This window comes from Ursus maritimus, unplaced genomic scaffold, assembly GCF_017311325.1.
Source record: "Ursus maritimus isolate PB19 unplaced genomic scaffold, ASM1731132v1 scaffold_13, whole genome shotgun sequence".
NCBI classification, from domain to species: domain Eukaryota; kingdom Metazoa; phylum Chordata; class Mammalia; order Carnivora; family Ursidae; genus Ursus; species Ursus maritimus.
The window spans coordinates 48676199-48695969 of record NW_024423675.1 but is presented as its reverse complement, the minus strand read 5'-3'; the positions used below and the strand labels follow the sequence as shown (position 1 = coordinate 48695969).

Here is a 19771-nt window from a genome sequence, read left to right as displayed (position 1 = left end):
TAAATCACAACAAATATACTTTCAAATATATTGCTGAGCAGACAAAAAAGGAAGGGAAATCACTGGGAGTTGAAAAAAAAATACACACACACAACCTATACAGACAAAAACAGAACAGGGGCAAAACCAGAACACTAGCAAACACAGAAACTGGGGCCGCCATGGCGGCAAATGTCCATACCAGAATCAGAGTGCTCTGTGGACCATGGCCATGGACACGGATGACCGTGGCCTTGCGCTCATGCACATTGGTGGAGCAGATACGGTGCCCGTGGACCTTGTCCCACAGAGGGGCCAGAGCTTCAGTGAAAGGGCAGGCTCGAGGAAGTGCTCATCAGGCTAAATAAACTGCTTTCTAGTCTTAATTGCTAAGATTTTTTAAAACCAAAAACGTTTTCATTTCACTGAATTTTGTGCTGCATTAAGATCATCATTTTTCCTCCTTTATCTTCATATTCACACAAGCTAAGTGTGGTCATTCAGCAACGTCTGCAAAGTCAGAGAACAGCTTCAATGCTTATATCAAATAACGGGGGAGGGGGGTGGGTATTGTAGTGCTTCTCCCAGATTCCCTCTTCAGGGCCCATGTGTCCATCCCCTAGGTGTTGGGGATACTGACTGGTTGTTGGCCCCTGTGAGCTGCATCCCTCATTGGGAACTGCAGGGAACTGTCTTGCCCGAGTCATGCCCCTTCCCGGGGGGCAGTCTAAATCCAATGACTGACCGATGCCAAGAAACTAACACCCAGCCCCTTTGCCCCACTTAGGGCAACTCTGAAAGGTCATCCCAGCTCTATAGGTCCCAGGATGCAAGTTACAGCTGCCGTGTGGGTCATCTCCTTCTACCCAATACTGTCTTCCTTCCTTCCAAACAGGTATTTCTCCCAAGAACCCCCTTCTTCTCCATGCACCCTCCGTCCCTGAGCCTGTTCACAGGAAAGCCAATCTAAGACCATTCCATGCACGTATGAGTGCCACAGACAGACACATTTAAGCATGAAAATATCTGTAATACATCACCATAAAGAAATGTATAAGAAGTAAAAGTTCTTTGTAATCTCGCCCTATAGAGACAGTCATTGCCAAAAGGATAGGTATACCCTTAAAAGGTCTTTTCCTACACATCTAAAGGGCATTCCATTCACTATTTTAGAGAATTAGATCACACTTTAGCTAGTCTTCTGCAATTTTTTTAACTTAAAAATGTTTTACAGTGATAACCCATTTTTCTTAAGCACTTCAGAGTACACATTGCGTGATTATGCGCCATAATTTACTTAAGCGCTCACTAATAGAGATGTATCTTCATTCCAATTGTTGCAGCTGCCAACGATGCTGCAATGGGATGTCCTGTGTATGTTTTTATGCACCCACATGGGTACCTTTCTCAGAGGAATAAATGACTAAGAGTGAAGCTCCTGGATCCGAGGTCACCATCACCTTTTGAGCTGACTTTCACAAAGTCTCCTCTGTCATTCCCTGCTCCCAGTGTCTACTGCCTTTACCCCAGTTCCAGACCATGCTGTCCCTATTCTGGACTGTTGTGGTGGCCCCTTGGCTAGAGCCACTGGCATCAGTTTCCTTTAAATTCTATCCATGCTTTATCTTGGCCTCGGAGTTATCTTATTAAAAACGTTTAAGACCTTCTCAGTTTAAAACCTCCAATGGCTCCCCCTTGCTTGCAGAATAAAACCAAAACTCCCGTTGTGATCTGGTCCCAAATTCTCTTTCCAGTCTCCTTCCAGCTTCTTCCAGGAACCCAATCAGCCGACTATGTATAGTTTCCCAAACTCACCACACACTTCCAAGTATCCATTCCTCTGTGCTTTCTTGTAACTGCAGCTTGAGATTCATTACATTTTTCCCCCCAAATCCAAACTCTATCAAGTGTTACTTTCATGGCGCAGTTGTCCCCACCACCTAAAAATCCCCTGCAATTTTTCATCAAAAGTAATTACTTCTTTCCCTGACCCACCTCAGGCCTCTGCTCATAACCCTTACACATCCTTTAACTTGCTGGCCCCCCTAAGCTGCTGGAAGTCTCTGTCTGCCCCTCATCTGCTGCTCCATTTACCTGGAATGCCTTCTACCAGCCCTGCCAGCTCACCGTCACCATACAGACAGGGTCCGAAATAGCATAACCTCCAAGAAGCCTCTCCTGCATTGCCCCTTCTCCTTGCATGAGCTCCAGTAGCACATTATGGCTTTCCTTCACAATGCTCAGCATAATCATGACGGAATCAGTGACAGTGTCATTACTGATTTCTCTTCCCAGTGGGATGGGAACTCTGGGAGAGTAAGGACCAGTTGATTTCCTCTCTGTTGCATCATCACATCTTCCTTGGCGCTTTATATGTTTACTTCTTAACTCTTTATTTTGAAATAATCAAAGACTCACAAGAAGTTGAAAAATAACACAGTGAATTCCTGTGTCTCTTTCAACCAGCTTCTCCTAAGGATAACATCTGATGCAAGCCTGGTACATTTTCAAACCAGAAAACTGACATTGGCCTAATACTATAAACGATAGACCCATTCAGATTTCACCAGTTTTTACAGGCATTCATTTTCTGAGGGGCCATGTTGAACTGTGAAATTTGACCACATGTACACATTTGTGTAACCTCTACCCAATCAGGATTCCAAAGAGTTCCATCACCACCCAGAAAGTCCCCAGGGCTACCTCCTCGGGGTCATACCCTTCCTCAACCTTACCCCTGCCAACTATGCATGTGTTCTCCACCACTGTATTTTAACATTTTGAGAATATTATGTACATGTACTCTTTTCCAGGGCTTTATGAAGGCTGGTTTATACCTATTTAGCTTCTACTTTGTCTAGGTCAGGGGCTTCACAGGCAAAATATTATTTCAGAATTACAACTATCCTGAGGTAGCTACTATTATTCTTCTGGTTTTATCGATGAACAAATTAGCTTTAGAAAATTTTAGTAACTTTCCCAGGGTCAAAAAGTGGCCAAGCTATTATGTGAAGCCAGACAATGAAACCCCAGAGCCAATGCTTTTAACCTCCCTTAATACTTCTTGTACATAATAGTACATACTTTTGAAGCAATTAATAGTTGAATGAATGAATGATTAAATGCCAAAGACTATTTCATTTCTAAATCCTCTAAGAAGGCCTGCATATAACAGGAACTTGATGAATGTCTGGTGAGTAAATGTTTGGTTAATCATTCTAGGAACCCAGAAGAAAAAGAAAGATGGTGACACATGGAGCAAAATCACCAGGCTGCTCTTCTGGATCAAACATGGCACCCAAAGCCATAAGACAGGAGCACGGAATGCAGGACCAGTCAGGAGACCCATTCTTGTCTTTGCTAGGAATAAATGCATTGGTGGCATCTCAAGCATCTCAACAAGGATTATTTGACCAGGTTCCTCCTCCCTCCAGCAAATTCATATTCACTGGAGAGAGAAATAGAATATTTGCTGGTCCTAACTGATATTTGGGTCTTGTGTTACACCTTGCAGTCATGCTCCCCTCCTTACTCAAATTTTACTTAATAAGCTCCTATCTGATTCTCATGTCATCTTTGGGATGCAAGTCTTTCCCCAGAATACCAGCTTATGGGTCTGGGTGCTTATGACCCAAGTCCTCAGATGCTTTGCCCAGGGTCAGGCGGGTACTACCCTGTACCTACAGGCTGAAACCACACCAATCAGGCTCTGCCTCTTTTCAGAGTCTCAGGCATCTCTGGTTGGCCTGTTTCAACACTGACTGAAACATAGAAATGATAGCTTTTATGTTTGCTTTTATTCCCCATCAAGTGGACCCAAAATTGCCTGGGAGTGGCTTCTAGCGGTAGCAGCCTTCTTTTGAAGTCTTATTACACTGCATCGAGAGCATCCTAGAGGTTGTGGGCCTGGTTAGTAAGATGGTATGCACTGTGCGGAGGTAGGGTGTGGAGAAGATGAGCCCCTGGGGGTAGAAACTCTGTCCATTTCACTTTCTGGTCATCCACCAAGCTACAGAAAGAGATAGGGGGAGAAAGATACTAAGGTCTGACTGATATGATAAGCGTGAATCGGTAGTTGCAAATCAGCTGGAAAACTACAAAGAGCACAGCCAATTGCACAGGTGGGCTGAAAAGGGTGATCAGGCACTGCAGAAAAATGCACAGTAATACAGCTAGAGCTAATAAACACAATGGGAACAGTAAAGGTCTTTAACTCCACAATGGTATGGGTTAACCCTGATATATTTGGCACAATCGTTTCTTGAAAAAGGACTTCAAGGTAAGATAACTTCTATCATGGAGACACTCATACAAAGGAGATTCAGTAGGAGCCACGGGTGAACCTGTTCTCTAGATAAGATGTGGTAGAAAGGGAATCAGAACTTACTTATATAGCTTTATGGTGGATATACTCTCCCTCCCACATTCATTCTCCCAATGAAAACTACCACCACCACCACCAAAAAAAAAAAAAAAAAAAAAAAAAGCTTAAATAAATATTTAGGTAACCATATATTAGTTTCTCTTTCATCCTTTCAGTGTTTCTTTTTGCAAATACAAGAAAAAAGGTACACACCCACACATATAAATGCCTATATGTTCATATCTGTGTGTGTCTCCCCTTCTTAAATATACATATCATACTATATAACCTTGATTTTGTTGTTTCATAACATATCCAGGAAACATGAAGCATCTTTTAAAATAAACCACTATGTGACAAAAAGTAGCAAAACTAGATGTCAAAATAAAGTGAGTGAGAATCCCAGGAGATCAGCAAGCACCAGAGGCTAGCTTTCTTCCAGAAGTATCTGTCAAACCACAGTGACCCCAACCTTATCTTTGGTTGCTCTGTGGAATTGAGGAGGTAGGAGATAAAGACTGTCCAAGGTGGATCATAGGGTAGGTTCATAGCAGCATTGTCCACAAGCTAAATCGTGGAAGGAGCCAAGATGCCCTTCAACAGATGACTGGATTAAGAAGATGTGGTCCATATATACAATGGAATATTACTCAGCTATCAAAAAGAACGATTTCTCAACATTTGTTGCAACATGGATGGCACTGGAGGAGATAATGCTAAGTGAAATAAGTCAAGCAGAGAAAGACAATTATATGGTTTCTTTCATCTATGGAACATAAGAACTAGGAAGATTGGTAGAAGAAGAAAGGGATAAAGAAAGGGGGGTAATCAGAAGGGGGAATGAAGCATGAGAGACTATGGACTCTGAGAAACAAACTGAGGGCTCCAGAGGGGAGGTGGGTGGGGGAATGGGATAGGCTGGTGATGGGTAGTAAGGAGGGCACGTATCGCATGGTGCACTGGGTGTTATACGCAACTAATGAATCATCAAACTTTACATAAAAAACCAGGGATGTACTGTATGGTGACTAACATAATAAAAAAATATTATTACAAAAAAAAAAAAAAAAGACTGTCCAAGGTGGGAAGCCCTAGTGAGGCCTCCACCTGAAGCTAGTACCCCAGAGGGTTACACCCTCAGTGAAAGGGTGACCCTCAACTTGGCAGAGAAGATAGCACTAAGGAAAGCATACCTGCTGGAACCTTAGTTCTGTATTGAGAAAAAAGAGAAAGAAAAATTACCCTGAAAATTCATAACCATAAGATAGCCATCAGAACCTTAAGATAGCAATCATGTGGGTTTGTGGCCTGATATGAGCTTTCAGGAAGATGTAGTGATCTGAATTTTGTGTTCTTTTTAAGCTCAAGTTAAGAATATAAAAATCTGCCACCATTTAAGCCAAAAAACAATTTTAAAAAATTGCAGAGTATTGGTGTCTTACTGATCATAGCCTCTGGCCAAAGTGCAATTGAGTTTGAAATCAATAATAGAAACATAAAAATCCCTGTACATTTGGAAACCTAAAAACATACTTTAAAAACTGAGGGATAGAACACAAAATCGTAATGGACTCTTGAAAATATTTAGAAATAAACAGTAATAAAAATGGTAGATACAATTCTTGTGGGATGTAGTTAAAGTGTTAATTGGGGGAATTTTTACAGGCTCCTATACTTACAGTAGAAAGGAATGTGTAAAAATTAATGAGTGAGGTATACATGTTCAGAAGACAGCAAAGAATAGCCAAATGATTAATGAAATAGAAAACAAGCATACAGGAAAGGATCAATGAAACACCTCTAAGGGTGCAAGAAAAAAAAAGTGATAAAATGTGGCAATCATTCTTGATAAGAATTCTCAGCAAACAAGGAATAAAAGTCCCCTGCTGGGGAGTATGGTACCCCAGACCATGCTCAGATTCGCAGGGGTGGAGGTGATCGACATGTGTTGGCACACTTGTATTTCACTGCAGCATACTGTTTAGGAACATTTTTCCTGAAGAATCTCTTATGTATGTGGAGCAGGAGAATTAATGTACAAGAATGTTCAAAGCCGGGGCGCCTGGGTGGCACAGCAGTTAAGCATCTGCCTTTGGCTCAGGGTGTGATCCCAGCGTTACGGGATCGAGCCCCACATCAGGCTACTCTGCTATGAGCCTGCTTCTTCCTCTCCCACTACCCCTGCTTGTGTTCCCTCTCTCGCTGGCTGTCTCTATCTCTGTGGAATAAATAAATAAAATCTTAAAAAAAAAAAAAAAAAAGAATGTTCAAAGCCGTATTGCCCAGAACTGCCAAAAACTTGGAAACAAGTCTAATATTCCTCAATAATAACATAGATTTCTCTGATGAAAATTCTAAAGACAGGTCAGATCTTTTAAGAAATCAGGATTTCTTCCTCTTTTGTGCAAATTTCAACCCTCTAGTTCAATCAATCAGTTGCTGATTCACACCAGAAAATAAAACATATATCCACCACGTCCAAAATTTCCAGGTGAACTAAGTTGGAAATTATGGGTGAGAAGGTTGTAGCAGAGCAGACCCAATTCTACCTTACAACATAAACCCCACTGATGGTATATTATTTTCCCTTGAAGCCTTTTACCAGTATTTGAACCTTTCCTCCCACCTTCTACTGCCTTCACGAACCATAAGAACTTCTGGGATTCTGCATGGCATGACCATATATACCCTTGGAATTTCAAGAACTTGCACCCTCTAACCTTTTGAATGAGTGTTTGCAATGGGGCGGTGTAAATACTTTGCTAAAAGATGCTCTCATCTCTCAGGACATTCTCTGTGATGTGAGGCCACTTTTGGGGCAAACGGAAGGAAATTGACACTCTTTGACACCTTGTCATCCTGCTGGATACAGTTCTAGATACTCTGTGTCTTTCATTATCCTTTACAATAACCCAAGCGAGTTAGGTTTCATTGAGCCCACTCATCACATTAGAAAACCAAGATTTGGGGAGCCTATGAAATGTGCATTACGAAGTGGTGGATCCAGATTTAAAACCCACATCTTTCTCCAAGGCTTGTGTTCTTTTGACTACATCTGGTCTCTTTATGCCTCACACAGGTGAGATCGCCCCATAAGGTGGGTCATTTTTGCATTCTAACATCTAACCCTCTTTTTATGGGTTCAAAGTTTAAAACGGACCCATTTTAAATTGAATTCCACTCCAAAACAAACTGAGTGAGGCATCTTTGACTCTCTGTCAAGTGACAACAAATAAAATAATTAAACATATCCATAAACCTCACATGAGGCTATTTTTATTTTGTTAGAGAACCAGAGCCAATCAAATAGCATTGGCAGAAATTTCTTTTTCAAAAAACTATTTAGACCTTTTGTCACATAAGATCACTCAATAATCAAACTCTGGCTCTCTGGCTCTCTCTCTTTTGATAGAAGGGGATAGTAGTCTATTATTGGATGGGATTACATTAAAATGAATATCCGCAAGGCAGCTCTAAGTACACAGGAGAGACATCCAGCTAACTTCAACTTGAATTTAAAGTTACCACCTGAGAATAAAATTAAGAAAGATCTAATTTAATCTAGTCTGATAAAAGTTAAGTAATTAGCGCATCCTTTTGTAGAAGCATCCTGTCAGGTGACTGTGGATCAATGACTGCCTATATTCAGTGCCTTGGGTACAATATCACAATGGCCTGACCAGAATACTATTATAACAGTGGAATCTGAAGCCTGATTAAATGAATTACAGGCTTCCCATAAAGGATATGTTAACAGGGAAAAGTATCATCATAGTGGGTAGGCTTTGGATAAAACAGGGCAAGAATGGGTCTTCAGCTCGCATAGAGGACAGGCACCCCTGGCTACCCAAGGTAGCTTCCGATCTACCTGGCAGGTGAGTCCCTATGGTGCAAAGGATGCATCGGACTAGAATTCTGACCACCTGCTACTAATATCATCCAATTACTGCCCCTTGCCTTGGATTTGAGTTCACCTGAAAGTCTTCTGGCTACTCTTTGTCTTCTTCAAATTGTTCTATTGCAGGGAGAGTTTATGCAGATTCTAGTCTGCCTGACAATTTCTTTTTTGTCATTACAAATTATTCAATTATCTTTCTGAGCTAAAAATTTAGTCTGTAATCATTTAGTTAGCATGAGCTCATTGCCTGAGAGAAGGATCACCTTAGAAAAGATGGACAAAATTGAGTGTCTGGGTCTTTGGTCCTGGACTACAGTGACATTTAAGTATCGTCCCAGCACACTGGGACACCCACAAATGGCCACTTTGCTCTCCCTGAATTGCTATGGAGATAGGAGATGAAAAAGGCTAAGGTTTTCTTTGTTTTGTTTAGTTTAGATTATATGCATAAACAAACCAGGAAAATACGTAGAAATCTCTGTGCGTAGTTTGCAATGGGGAATGAACTTTTGGAAAGGTTGGTGCATTTGTTTTTGAGCATCGTATCAACTGCATATCAATCTTCTTTCTTCCTCTAGGAACAATTAAATTTAGAGCATAAAGATCTGCAAATGACAATACATTTGCAAATGAGAATACACATGAGATGTTCTTATTATAAAAGAAATAAATGCTCATTATGGAAATTTGTGTGGACTTTTGTCTTTGCCCTTTAAATTATTCTATGATGCTCTCTGCTGTATAAACAAAGTGGAAGGAGTCAACAAACAAATGGTCATCTCTGGAACCAAAATGGCTCAAACACGCATCTATGCAGCCTAAGCATCAGCACTCCATCTGCCCAGCAGCATTTCAAGAGTTGTGTCCTGGCATACGATCTACCTGAATTCTTTGTCATCTGCTTAGGCCCCTCTAGAATTGCTGATGGATTATGGACTTTTTTTTTTTTTTTTTTTTTTGGTTGGAGAAAGCCTCTTGTCAATTAAAAGCCAGGAGGTTATTCTAAACTAAGTACTTTGAAGGTCAGAACTTCAGGAAGATGCCAAGATTGGGGAGAAAATCTACCTCCTGTGGATGATTCTTTTGCCCTCGAGCTTGCTTTCTTTCTTTCTTTCTTTCTTTCTTTCTTTCTTTCTTTCTTTCTCCTTCCTTACTACCCTTTTTGCTTGAGACTCTTCAAGAACCTTCATGCGTCAAGCATTACTGACCAGGTCCAATATGGCAGGCATTATTCTCCAGGTAGGACCGAGCAGAGCAAGATTCGACTACTGAGGCCTGTTGTGGCAACAGCTTGTTCACCCTTGCTCAGTGCGCCAGTCCTTGTGCTGGGATCACAGCCTCAGGGATGAGTAAGCTTCCTCCTGCCTACTGCCTCCTGTTTTTATAAGATCCCCTTCTAGAGTAAGTGAAATTGTGTGAGAGCGTTTAGCATAGTGACTGGCACATAGCACTCAATATATTTGCCGGAAGATCTATGGAAGATTTCTCCCCATTTTCCTGGCTTGCCTGACTTTGCAAGATAAAATGCACAAGGAAGTTCTGCATATCCTGCAACATAATAAAGAAGACACTCATCCTAATAGACAAGGTTATTTACAGGCAGCCTCTGCTGAACAAGGCTGAGGTCCAGGAGACTTGGTCGCTTTGATGAACTGATCTGATTTAGACCACCTCAAATCCCTGGTGAAAATAGGCGGAGGTATAAATTATAAATTTAAAAAGAAAAGCAGATTTGACTGAAAAGCCTCTCCTGATAAAGCAGAACAAAATGGCTTTCAGGAATTCTTAGTAAAATATTCGGTGGGTAGGCACAGTTCATTTGTTAGGATACCCATATGGAATGTACTGGATCATTTCTTGCCAAAAATATTCTTTTGCAATCGTGTAGCCATGAACTGTGCCTTCTTGCAAGCCCAGAGATGAGTTGCAGATGACACTGGATACATTTAGTAACCATTTTAAAAAATGTAGCTAATTCTATCAATAAAACCTGATTTTCACATATTAAAAACAAGCACATTGGGTAAATGTGGGAGCTTAAATCTGTACTCAATGGTTGAAACAAGAAGACAAAGCAGGAAGATGTTCTCTTTTTTTTTTTGCCAAAACTTGTACTTTGCAAAGTGTCCTGCAAAACTGCATAAAACCATTGGCTTCATGATGTAAAACAATGTATCAAATGGAAACAGTAAAAAGCAGAAATGAACAGCTTTTGTTACATAGCCTCAAGGAAAATGATAAACAGTGGCTTTTGATCCAGATTCTGCATAACTCCCTTTCTTATTCTGATGCATTCTCCTAAATTAGAAACTGTGGTCAGCTCAGAACTTCTGTACGTAGCTAAAAATATCAATCAGGCGAATGATGAAAAGCTAAGTTAGGTCTGGTTTGTCAAAAAGTTTAGAGTACCCGCTAACAGCAAGCACGCTGTTGGGCAGGGTCTGGGTTAAGTCCTGGCTGCACCATGGACCTCAGGCACGCAACCTGTAAGGTGGGAACCCCGTCTGTAAAACTGTACAATCGAAGCATCTTCTGTGAGGTGAGAATGAAGGAAATTCCTAACGGTTTGGGGCTATGAGGGCTGAATACTCAATTAAAGTAAAGCCCTTAGCACAGTCTCTGCAGCACGGAGCAGAAGGCAGTGCTCATTATTAGATTTTTCAGCCTCTCAGTTGTTTGTGGGTTTTGCCTCTGTGGGAAGGGAGATGGTGAGAAGTCTCAGAAAGTGCAAAGGGAACTGCTCTCCACTGGCTAGAAACAAGAAAGAAAGGCCATCACAAATGCCCCTGGGTATGTGGTGTCTTCTTTAAAACCCTAAGGTAATTGCAGCGGGAAGGAGGCGCGGTAGCACTTCTGAATATTCAGACAAAAATGTTACTGTATTAATGAATCTGGGGGCTGGTTTTCTTACTTGACTCAAGGCTAAGTTTGACAGCATCCTCTGGGCACGTGCATGCTCATGTTATTTTCTAGGCATGGTGGTGCTGAGGCTTCTTCCTGTTTTTTGTTATTTGTGCTTGTGTGAAGGCAATCATTCTAATTTTATAGTCGATTTTTAAGGTGAGGAAAGGGGAGGGGCCCTCCTTAAGGTGAAGGGGCGAGGTGATCCAAAGGAACACAGAAAACTCGTCTCCGTTCACACCGTCCACGTGGGCGCACCACCACTTATGCTCGGAATTTTCTTGTTTCCCATTCTTCCCCAGTCTCCCCTTGGCAAGCAATGAACAAAGTAGGAGAGCACCCAAAAGGAGACTGGGACAGAAGAGCTCCTTCTGGTTCTTTCTGGGACACATTCCCTTCATTTTCTCCCCGTCCATCAAATCTCAGCAGCGCAGCCCAACACCCAGTGTGTTTGTTCCTTTGTGTGAACAGAGCACAACGTAACCTACAGGATAAAGGGGCATTCTGGAGAGGGAAACCTCTTGGCAGGTGCACTTCACAGGAGCTTAGGAGACAGTGAGAGGGGCTCCAGGCCTACCTGTGAGCTGTGGCTCCACACATGCTCTCCCCACACATGTCCCCCAGCTCCTTTCTTCCCACCTTCCCACCTGTTCCCCCACATCCCCCAAAGTCAGAATTATGCCTCAACTTCCGTTCCTAAGAGAGCTATAAAAAGGCATGATGAAGGGAAGTCCTATCCAGGACCTGCTATTTGCAGTAAGATAAGCAAATCATTAACATGGTCATCCCACAGGTACAACTAAAAGTTCATAAACTCTGCGTAGGTGGAAAGTCCACTGGCTCCTTCCTTGAGGGGAAATGTTCCTTCTGATATCAGCTGATGTGACACAGCACATTTCGATCCAGCTAAAACAGGTAAGAGTTACCTCAAAACGCCCACAAGGACTGTAGTAATTTCAGGGCACCCACACAGCAAATCACTGCTTCTTCTTCTACAAAGAAGGAGATGGGGTTGGGGTAGAGCGAGAAGGGGAAAAGGTGAGAGAGAGAGCGAGAGAAGGAGGAAGAAAGATATGCAGAGAAGGAAGAAGAAAAATAGTGTGTTCTTTTCTTCTTTTCCTTTTTAATCAACAACTTAAATATTGTTGCAATATTGCATCTTGTTCCTGGTCTCCCAAACAAGGGCATACAAAACTCCCGATTTGGGGGGTCTTATTTTTGCCAACAAGAATCATGTGTCTGTTTTATAATACGCATCACATTATTAATGTTACTGAAGATCACTTCTACCATTTCTTAATCACTACTTCAAATATGTATCATACTTATGGATATAAATATGGAAAAAAAGATTATCTTCATTTCCTGAGACACTTTTGTGGCCCTTAGGCCCAGAGAGAGTGGGAACTCTGTGAAATGACACACAGAGTGTGAGCGATCTCTACAATTTCTAGGGGACTATTCAAGGAAAATTTTACTCATCGAACCTGGGTCTGCATATCTGAGCTGCTGGTCTATGGCAGGGCCAGCCCTCACAAATTTCCTCTGGAGTTTCAGAAACTGAACAGAAACCATTTCATCAATGGTATAACATATGGGACTTTCTCTGAGAAGAACTTATTCAAATATCAGATTCTGATAGTTGTTTATAAGAATAGGAATGAGAACATACAAAATATGGTGCAGAGACTGAATGGAAAAAAATGTGCCTTTCTCAGCTCAGATAGAAAATGTCCATGATTAGTCTCATCAGTTTTACTGTATCTATTTTTCATGAAAACATAAATAAACAGGAAATTACTTAAAATCCTGTTAGTTTTTACTCAGTTTACATTTAATAGTTGTTCTCATTATTTGTTATTTTTCATAGTTCTTAAAACTTCCTGATTTTGTTTGGGCAGCAATGTGCCCAACCCATATGGATAAATCATAATTCATTGAAGCCCTCACGGTAAGCTCATTTCCTTCTCCCACTGGCTTTCCCAGTCCCCCATGCAGCTGGTTCTAGCCACGTGACTCTTCTAACCAAAGAAACCAATGAGGAAGTCTGCTGACGGGGCTTATAGGAAATATTCGTTATCCTGATGAAGAGACAAACACATGGGGACAGCTCCCTAAAGAGCTTCTTCATCTTCTTGCCCTGTCGCAAAGGAGGTGATGTCTGGGACTTTACCAACCCTCTCGAGACTGTAGGTAGCAAGTCCAAGGACAAAAAGCCAGCACTTTGGAGATAGAAAAGTGGACAATAAAAAATGCCTAAACATCAAATGATAATACTGAGCAATACCATCCTGAAACACCTGCTTACAGGCTTCTTATTTTATGAGATATTAAATATCTTTATCACTTAAGCCACAGTTGGATGGATATTCACTCAATAAATACTGAATTATTTAGGCATTGCTCCTGAGGCTTGGGTTATAGCAGTAAATCAAGCACACAGCCTTCCCGGCTTCACAGGGTATGTACCAAGTCAGAGGAGACATACACTATAGAAATAAAAGAATGAACATAGAACATACCAGGTAGTGGTAATCATTATGGAGAATATAAAGAAAGGTAAAGAGATTGAGAATAATGGAAGGCTAATTTATATTGATTATTCATGGAAGCTTTTTTGAGAGGTAATCATTTGAACGGAGACTTGAATGAATTAAAAGAGCTAGCCAGGTGCATAGCTGTGGGGGTCCTGTTACTTGCCGCTGAAAGCATCATTAACTTATACATCCAATAAGTTTGTAGTCATTCGTCAAAGCAGAGCTCCGACATCATCATTTTTGGGAAGTCCTCCAGGACCTCCCGCTCACTAAAATCAATCCCTTCCTCTTCTAGGATATTTCTTCACCTTAGACCCATACACTGTCATCTACACCATGCCTTCTTTTACTTTACTTGTTGACAGAACTTATAAAGTCACCTTCTCTAGACATTGAGACTCTTGAAGGACAAGATCAAATCTTAGTCACTGTTATCTTGGCTCTTAACACTTGGTACTGTTTACCTAGTGAGCTCCACGTACCCCAAAAAATTATTGACTTGACTAGAGCTTCTGTCCTTTGAATGTTCTGATATAAATGTGCGGTTTCCACTGTTGTGTGATTAAAAGTGGGCACATACGGAAAATGTTATTAAAGTGTGATCATTTTTTGTGTTGAAGAAATTTGTCTTGCAAGCACTGAGCAAGCTGACTGCTCTGAGTCTCCATGAATGTGTACAAATTAAATAGGTCACTTAGGCAGAAAATCTTTGGTTTCCATTTAGGAGACAAAAATACATAAGATGGTTGAGAAGCAACCTGGTTCCCTATCAGGTACATCTGTCTAATCACATTATGTCCTTGGTCTTTGGAAAAGGCTATCCAAAAAATGATGTAAGACCACTCACCTAGGTTAGATAATTACAGTCTCCTGAGTATTTCTCCTGGTAGGGGAGGAAAAAGTTCATTTTGTTTACTGATCTTGAAGGAATGCCCACCTGTGAAACTTCTGTTAGGCAACCCAACTCACACTCACTTCAGTGCAGGAAGAAAGCATATGATTGATTCAACCCAAAATGAACTGGGTTTTGCCATAAAATATGACCTAACAAATATCACATTTTTAACTTCAAAGGTGAAGAGAAAGGAAAAGGGCATTTGACGAAACTTAAAACATCAATGAAGGCTTAAAAAAACTGAAGAGTTTGGTTTTAGGTACCTGTGTGAAAATTTAATAAAGAGAGGATCAGCGGATTATATTAAGTGTATTTTTATATTAAATCCAGAGTTTGTAGAATAAAGTAAATAATGTGCTTTTTAAAAATTTCCCCTTAATATCAAAACAGAAGGAAAAGCATTTGCTTCATACACTCTCAAACAGAATGAAATTTCCTTCCTTTATGTGTTCCATTAATAGATATTAATATTAGTAATTAATATTAATTAATGTTTGTTTTCCATTTAAGCCAATCTCTTACTGGAAAATCATGTTTTTAAGATTGTAGGGATATGATGATCTGAATTCGTATGCTTCACAACATTTTTCTGAATAACGGCTTAGAGTTTGCTGGTATGTCAATAAACGAAGTCTACAGAATCACTTTTTGAAAATACTTGCTAGCTACTTTTTCTTTAAGTTTGCATTTGAGATTTCAAATTACATTTTCCATATTTCCTAAGGAAGCATGTATCACACAGTCCCCATCACAAGCAAAAACAAGTTTTCAAGGCATCTAGACTAGGTTGGAACATATAAAATCTTCACCACGTCTTTACAAGAACATACTTATAACACCAGAGATGGTTACTGAACAAATATCTTTGAGACTAAACTCAGATAAAAAGCCCAAATTCCAGAAAAACTTATCTTGGCACATGTTGGTTGGCTTGGGATACATTGGATGCCCATCCCTGGTTAGAACAATCCAAATCTCCAGGTCCTTCTCGGACCCACTCCCCCGCTCTCTACAGAGAGGGGCATCCTCATCTTCACCCATCAGTCAAGGTTAGTTTAGCAACAGCCCAGCTTCTGGTCTAGAGCAACCCACGTGTCACCAGGGACAAAGATGTACCAGGGAGGTGGCGAGATTTGATGACATGTCTCGTGCAAGCTGAGAAGCTGCAAATGAATGGGATACGTGCACTTGAATTAATGGAGAAAGTGTGAGACCTCTTTGTCATTAAAGGGGCTGTTTTGGATAGCAGCTGGAGACACATTTAGAAGTTCTGAGAGAAGCAATTTCATACTCATCGCTCTCAATTTTTTTTGCTATTCTTTCTCTTTTTCTTTATCTTTTTGTTTGTTTGTTTGCTTGGTTGGTTCCAAGTCTTAGCCAATTCTCTTAACTAGAAGGGTATCTGCTAACACCAAAGTCAACAAACTCACAGGAGACAAAAGACATTCTTGGTTTGATCGCTCCTAATAAACCTCAGGGCTTCCAGACCACATAATGTCATAGAGTTATTTGTAATGCTTCTTTAAAAGGGTGACAGGGTTCAGAAATAAACTGCACATGGTAAGAAGAGCCTCCCATGGGTTACCCCTGCAAAATGAGTTGCAAGGCTTTGGGAGTGGTGGTGGTTTCCGGCCATTAGCATTACTAATCAAGGCCAGCTTTGCATTTATGGGAATCTACACAAATCAGGATGATACATGCTATGTTCACTCAAGCAACCCTGCCTGATTTCTTCAAGGTTATGCTCAAACAAAACTTTACTCCAATTATCTTTGATTGGAATGCTTCATTGTTTTTATATCTTCTAGAGATAGAGTCTATGAAGTAGATGCATTAGGTCCACGGGTCACAAAATTCATATTTAGTGCTTCATGCCCACATAAAGCAATTACTGTCAACTCTCAATTAACCTCGTTATTGAAGGAAGCATTAGTGGAGACAACACAAATCCTAGATAACCTACCCATGTCTTTCTTGCTGCCACAGTTGCAGCTGAGGTGAGAGAGAGAGAGAAAGAGAGAGAGATAATGGGAGCGCCAGGCAAAGCTTGGGGCTCAGAGGTCTCTTCAGGAAAATTTGAGCAGAGCTGTCACTCTGCCCCCTTATCGTGCCCCTTGCCTTTCCGCCCTGCACTGGGAAGCAAAAATAACATTACTTTCCCTGCAAACTTCTGGCTGACAAACAAAAGACGAGGAGCAGAGGAAGCCAGGAGAAAGTGGGGCTGGGGGGAGGTACTCTGTGAGGCTGGCAATCACCGGCAGTCAGAGCCTGGAGGCCGCTGGGGACTACAGGCAGGATCTAAGTGGGGGCCTGTGCACCTTGCTCCGTAGGAAGCTCCAGCCATACCCAAGGCTCTCGGGGCGCAGGGCGAGTGCTCGGGAGTTTTGTCCTTTTGGATTCTGACTGTGTCAACCAACATGGTAAAAGGTGTTTAATTACAAATGTCATAATTAATCGCTCGCACACATGATAAGTATTCTTACACCACAGATGCCTACAGGTAGAAGGACATGCCCATCGAGTCAGGTCCCAGGCATTGATGCTACTCCCATCCTTCAGATGAAATGTCCCCGGCCAGGAGCCACAGGAACAGTAAAGATGACACCTCTTTAAGTGATTCCGAGTGGCTCTGCTCCAGAAAGGCTTTGCATTTTAACAAGGAAGAAAAACTTCAGTGATAAAACCATACTGAAATGGGGGGGGGGGGGAGGGGTGGCGGAGACACAGGAGGGGCAGGGGAGAAACTTGGAGATCACAGCAAAGACAAGGGAACATTGGAAAGGAAAGCTAGGAAATTAACTTGGGCAAAGAAAGGCAAAAAATCATAAAATTATGTTTTAATGAAAAAATAGTTTGTGTTAAAATGCTTAGAAAGAGACATATTTGTGCCCTTTAAAAATATGACTTTGCTATAAAATGAATAGAGTGTGGCTGGAAGGAAGCCATTTATCAGTTTTTTGCCTCAGAATGAATTTCTGTGTATTAGCTTGAGAAACTGGGGAAATGGAAACAAAAAGTCAAATTACAGTAAGAAACAGTGGAAAACGTAAGAAGATTTCTAGAGAATATTGGCCAGATTCTTCCTAAAACCAAAGAGAAAGAGAGACAGAGAGCAATGTAACAGAGGGACTTCAAAAAGTATGACACAGCAACCGTACTACTAGGGATTTACCCCAAAGATATAAGCATAGTGATCCGAAGGGGCACCTGCACCCCAATGTTCATAGCAGCAATGTCCACAATAGCCAAACTGTGGAAAAAGCCCAGATGTCCTTGGGCAGATGAACGGATAAAGAGGATGAGGTATACACACACACACACACACACACACACACACTGGAATATTACTCAGCCATCACAAAGGATGAATACTTACCATTTACATTGACATGGATGGAACTGGAAGGTATTATGCTGAGCTAAATAAGTCAGTCAGAGAAAGACGATTATCATGTGGTTCCACTCATATGTGGAATATAAGAAACAGTGCAGAGGATCATAGGGGAAGGCAGGGAAAACTGAATGGGAAGAAATGAGAGAAGGAGACAAACCATGAGAGACCCCTAAATACAGGAAAAAAACTAAAGGGTTGCTGGAAGGGAGATGGGTGGGGGTATGGGGTAACTGGGTGATGGGTATTAAAGAGGGAACGTGATGTGATGAGCACTGGGTGTTACATGCAACTGACGAATTACTGAGCTCTACATCTGAAACTAATGATACACTATATGTTGGCTAATTGAATTTTAAATAAAGTAAAAAAAAAAGTTCAGGAAAAAGAAAAGGTGAGTGGCTGTAAAGGGAAACTGACACATAATAATGGGGAAGATTATGAAAAATGTAAATATTGACTATAAAATATCAGTGGGTAAGCCAAAAATAAGAGCTAAAGAAATGAGTGAAGCTGCTCATCTGATTGAGTCATTATTCTTTAAATTCTTCTGCGAAACTCATCAGGTAGGGAAGGTACATACGTATGCGATGAAATGTGATGTTGTGACTTCCGGGTTAAAAAGAAGGGTTGAAATTAAAAATATAATCATTTCTCGTCCCTTTTTCAAAACACAGAGAAAACAACAGAAATAGTGAAACAGAGGAAAGTATCAAATGTAATCAAACAAACAAAAAGTCCCCCATCCTTTTTACAAACCATGAAGAATACATGGACCCAATTCAGGAAGGACCTTGAAAGCTGACAAATATCTCAAATCTCAAGCAGGTGCAAAAAGTTTCTGGCCAAAGTAATGTCAAAAATGTCTAAAGGGCGTATGCAATGTGTCTTTGATGAGAGTGGTAAGAGGCACAGTTTAAGCCCTAGAGACACAGTTTGATTCGGCACAACAGAGGGAGAGGCAGAGCTAAGAGAAAGTGTGTTAGTATTGTATTCCTATTTACTTTTGTATTGTGTTACTGTATTCCTTCTAGCCAAGGAAGACTTCCAGAGGCGATGACATGCCTATAGAAATTCCAAGGGAATAAGCCAGTAAAAAGAAACGAAACACACACAGACCTGGATTTTCTAGATAATGCTTTCATGCACAGAGTATCAATCTTCATACTTTATGCCAATGGAAATTTTCTCTTAGAAGATTATTCTGATAGAAAGTATTTGAATTTTATATGTCAAGTCCAAAGAAGAAAATACTAAATAATATGGAAAGCATCTACTCCGTCAGGTTAAGCAACAGAATTCGAGAGATTTGCTAGATGGTTTCAATCTGAGCACCCATTTATGTTCTCAAAGGAAAAAGACAACAGAATGAGCAGAGGAGTGTGACCAGATTATAAGACTCTCCTTGTGTTGCTTTCAAGAGCTAAGGACTACTTCATCCGAGAAAATACAATTCAGTACATAGACAAAGTAATTCAGTGATGGTCTGGGTGCTCACTAATTGGTCTTGGAGCAAGCATCTTCTGCCAGCTTTAAACCTGGTAAGTATGAGTAAGAGCCACTGGAAGGATTTTAAAAAACACCTTTCTGACTCTGCTTTCCATGGACCTTGGGCTTGAAACACATGCTAGACTAGATCACCTGGGCTGCTGTTTTTCCTGTGTTGGCTGGCAAAGGAAAGGTCTGAATTTCAATTAGGTAACACGCACTTCCTTGTTTTCACAATCTGAGATGTGTGGAGTTCTTTCCCGCTTTTCTTGGTGATCCTCAGATTAAAATCTATGGAATTTCATGAGGCCCTGGCCCT

At 41.0% G+C, this 19771-nt stretch overlaps 1 protein-coding gene across 22 annotated transcripts in view; it reads right to left on the bottom strand.

Moving 5' to 3' along the window:
• Positions 1–19771, bottom strand: part of AIG1 (androgen induced 1) — a 322928-nt gene that overhangs the window by 249214 nt on the left and 53943 nt on the right. The gene's annotated exons all lie outside the window — the stretch shown is intronic.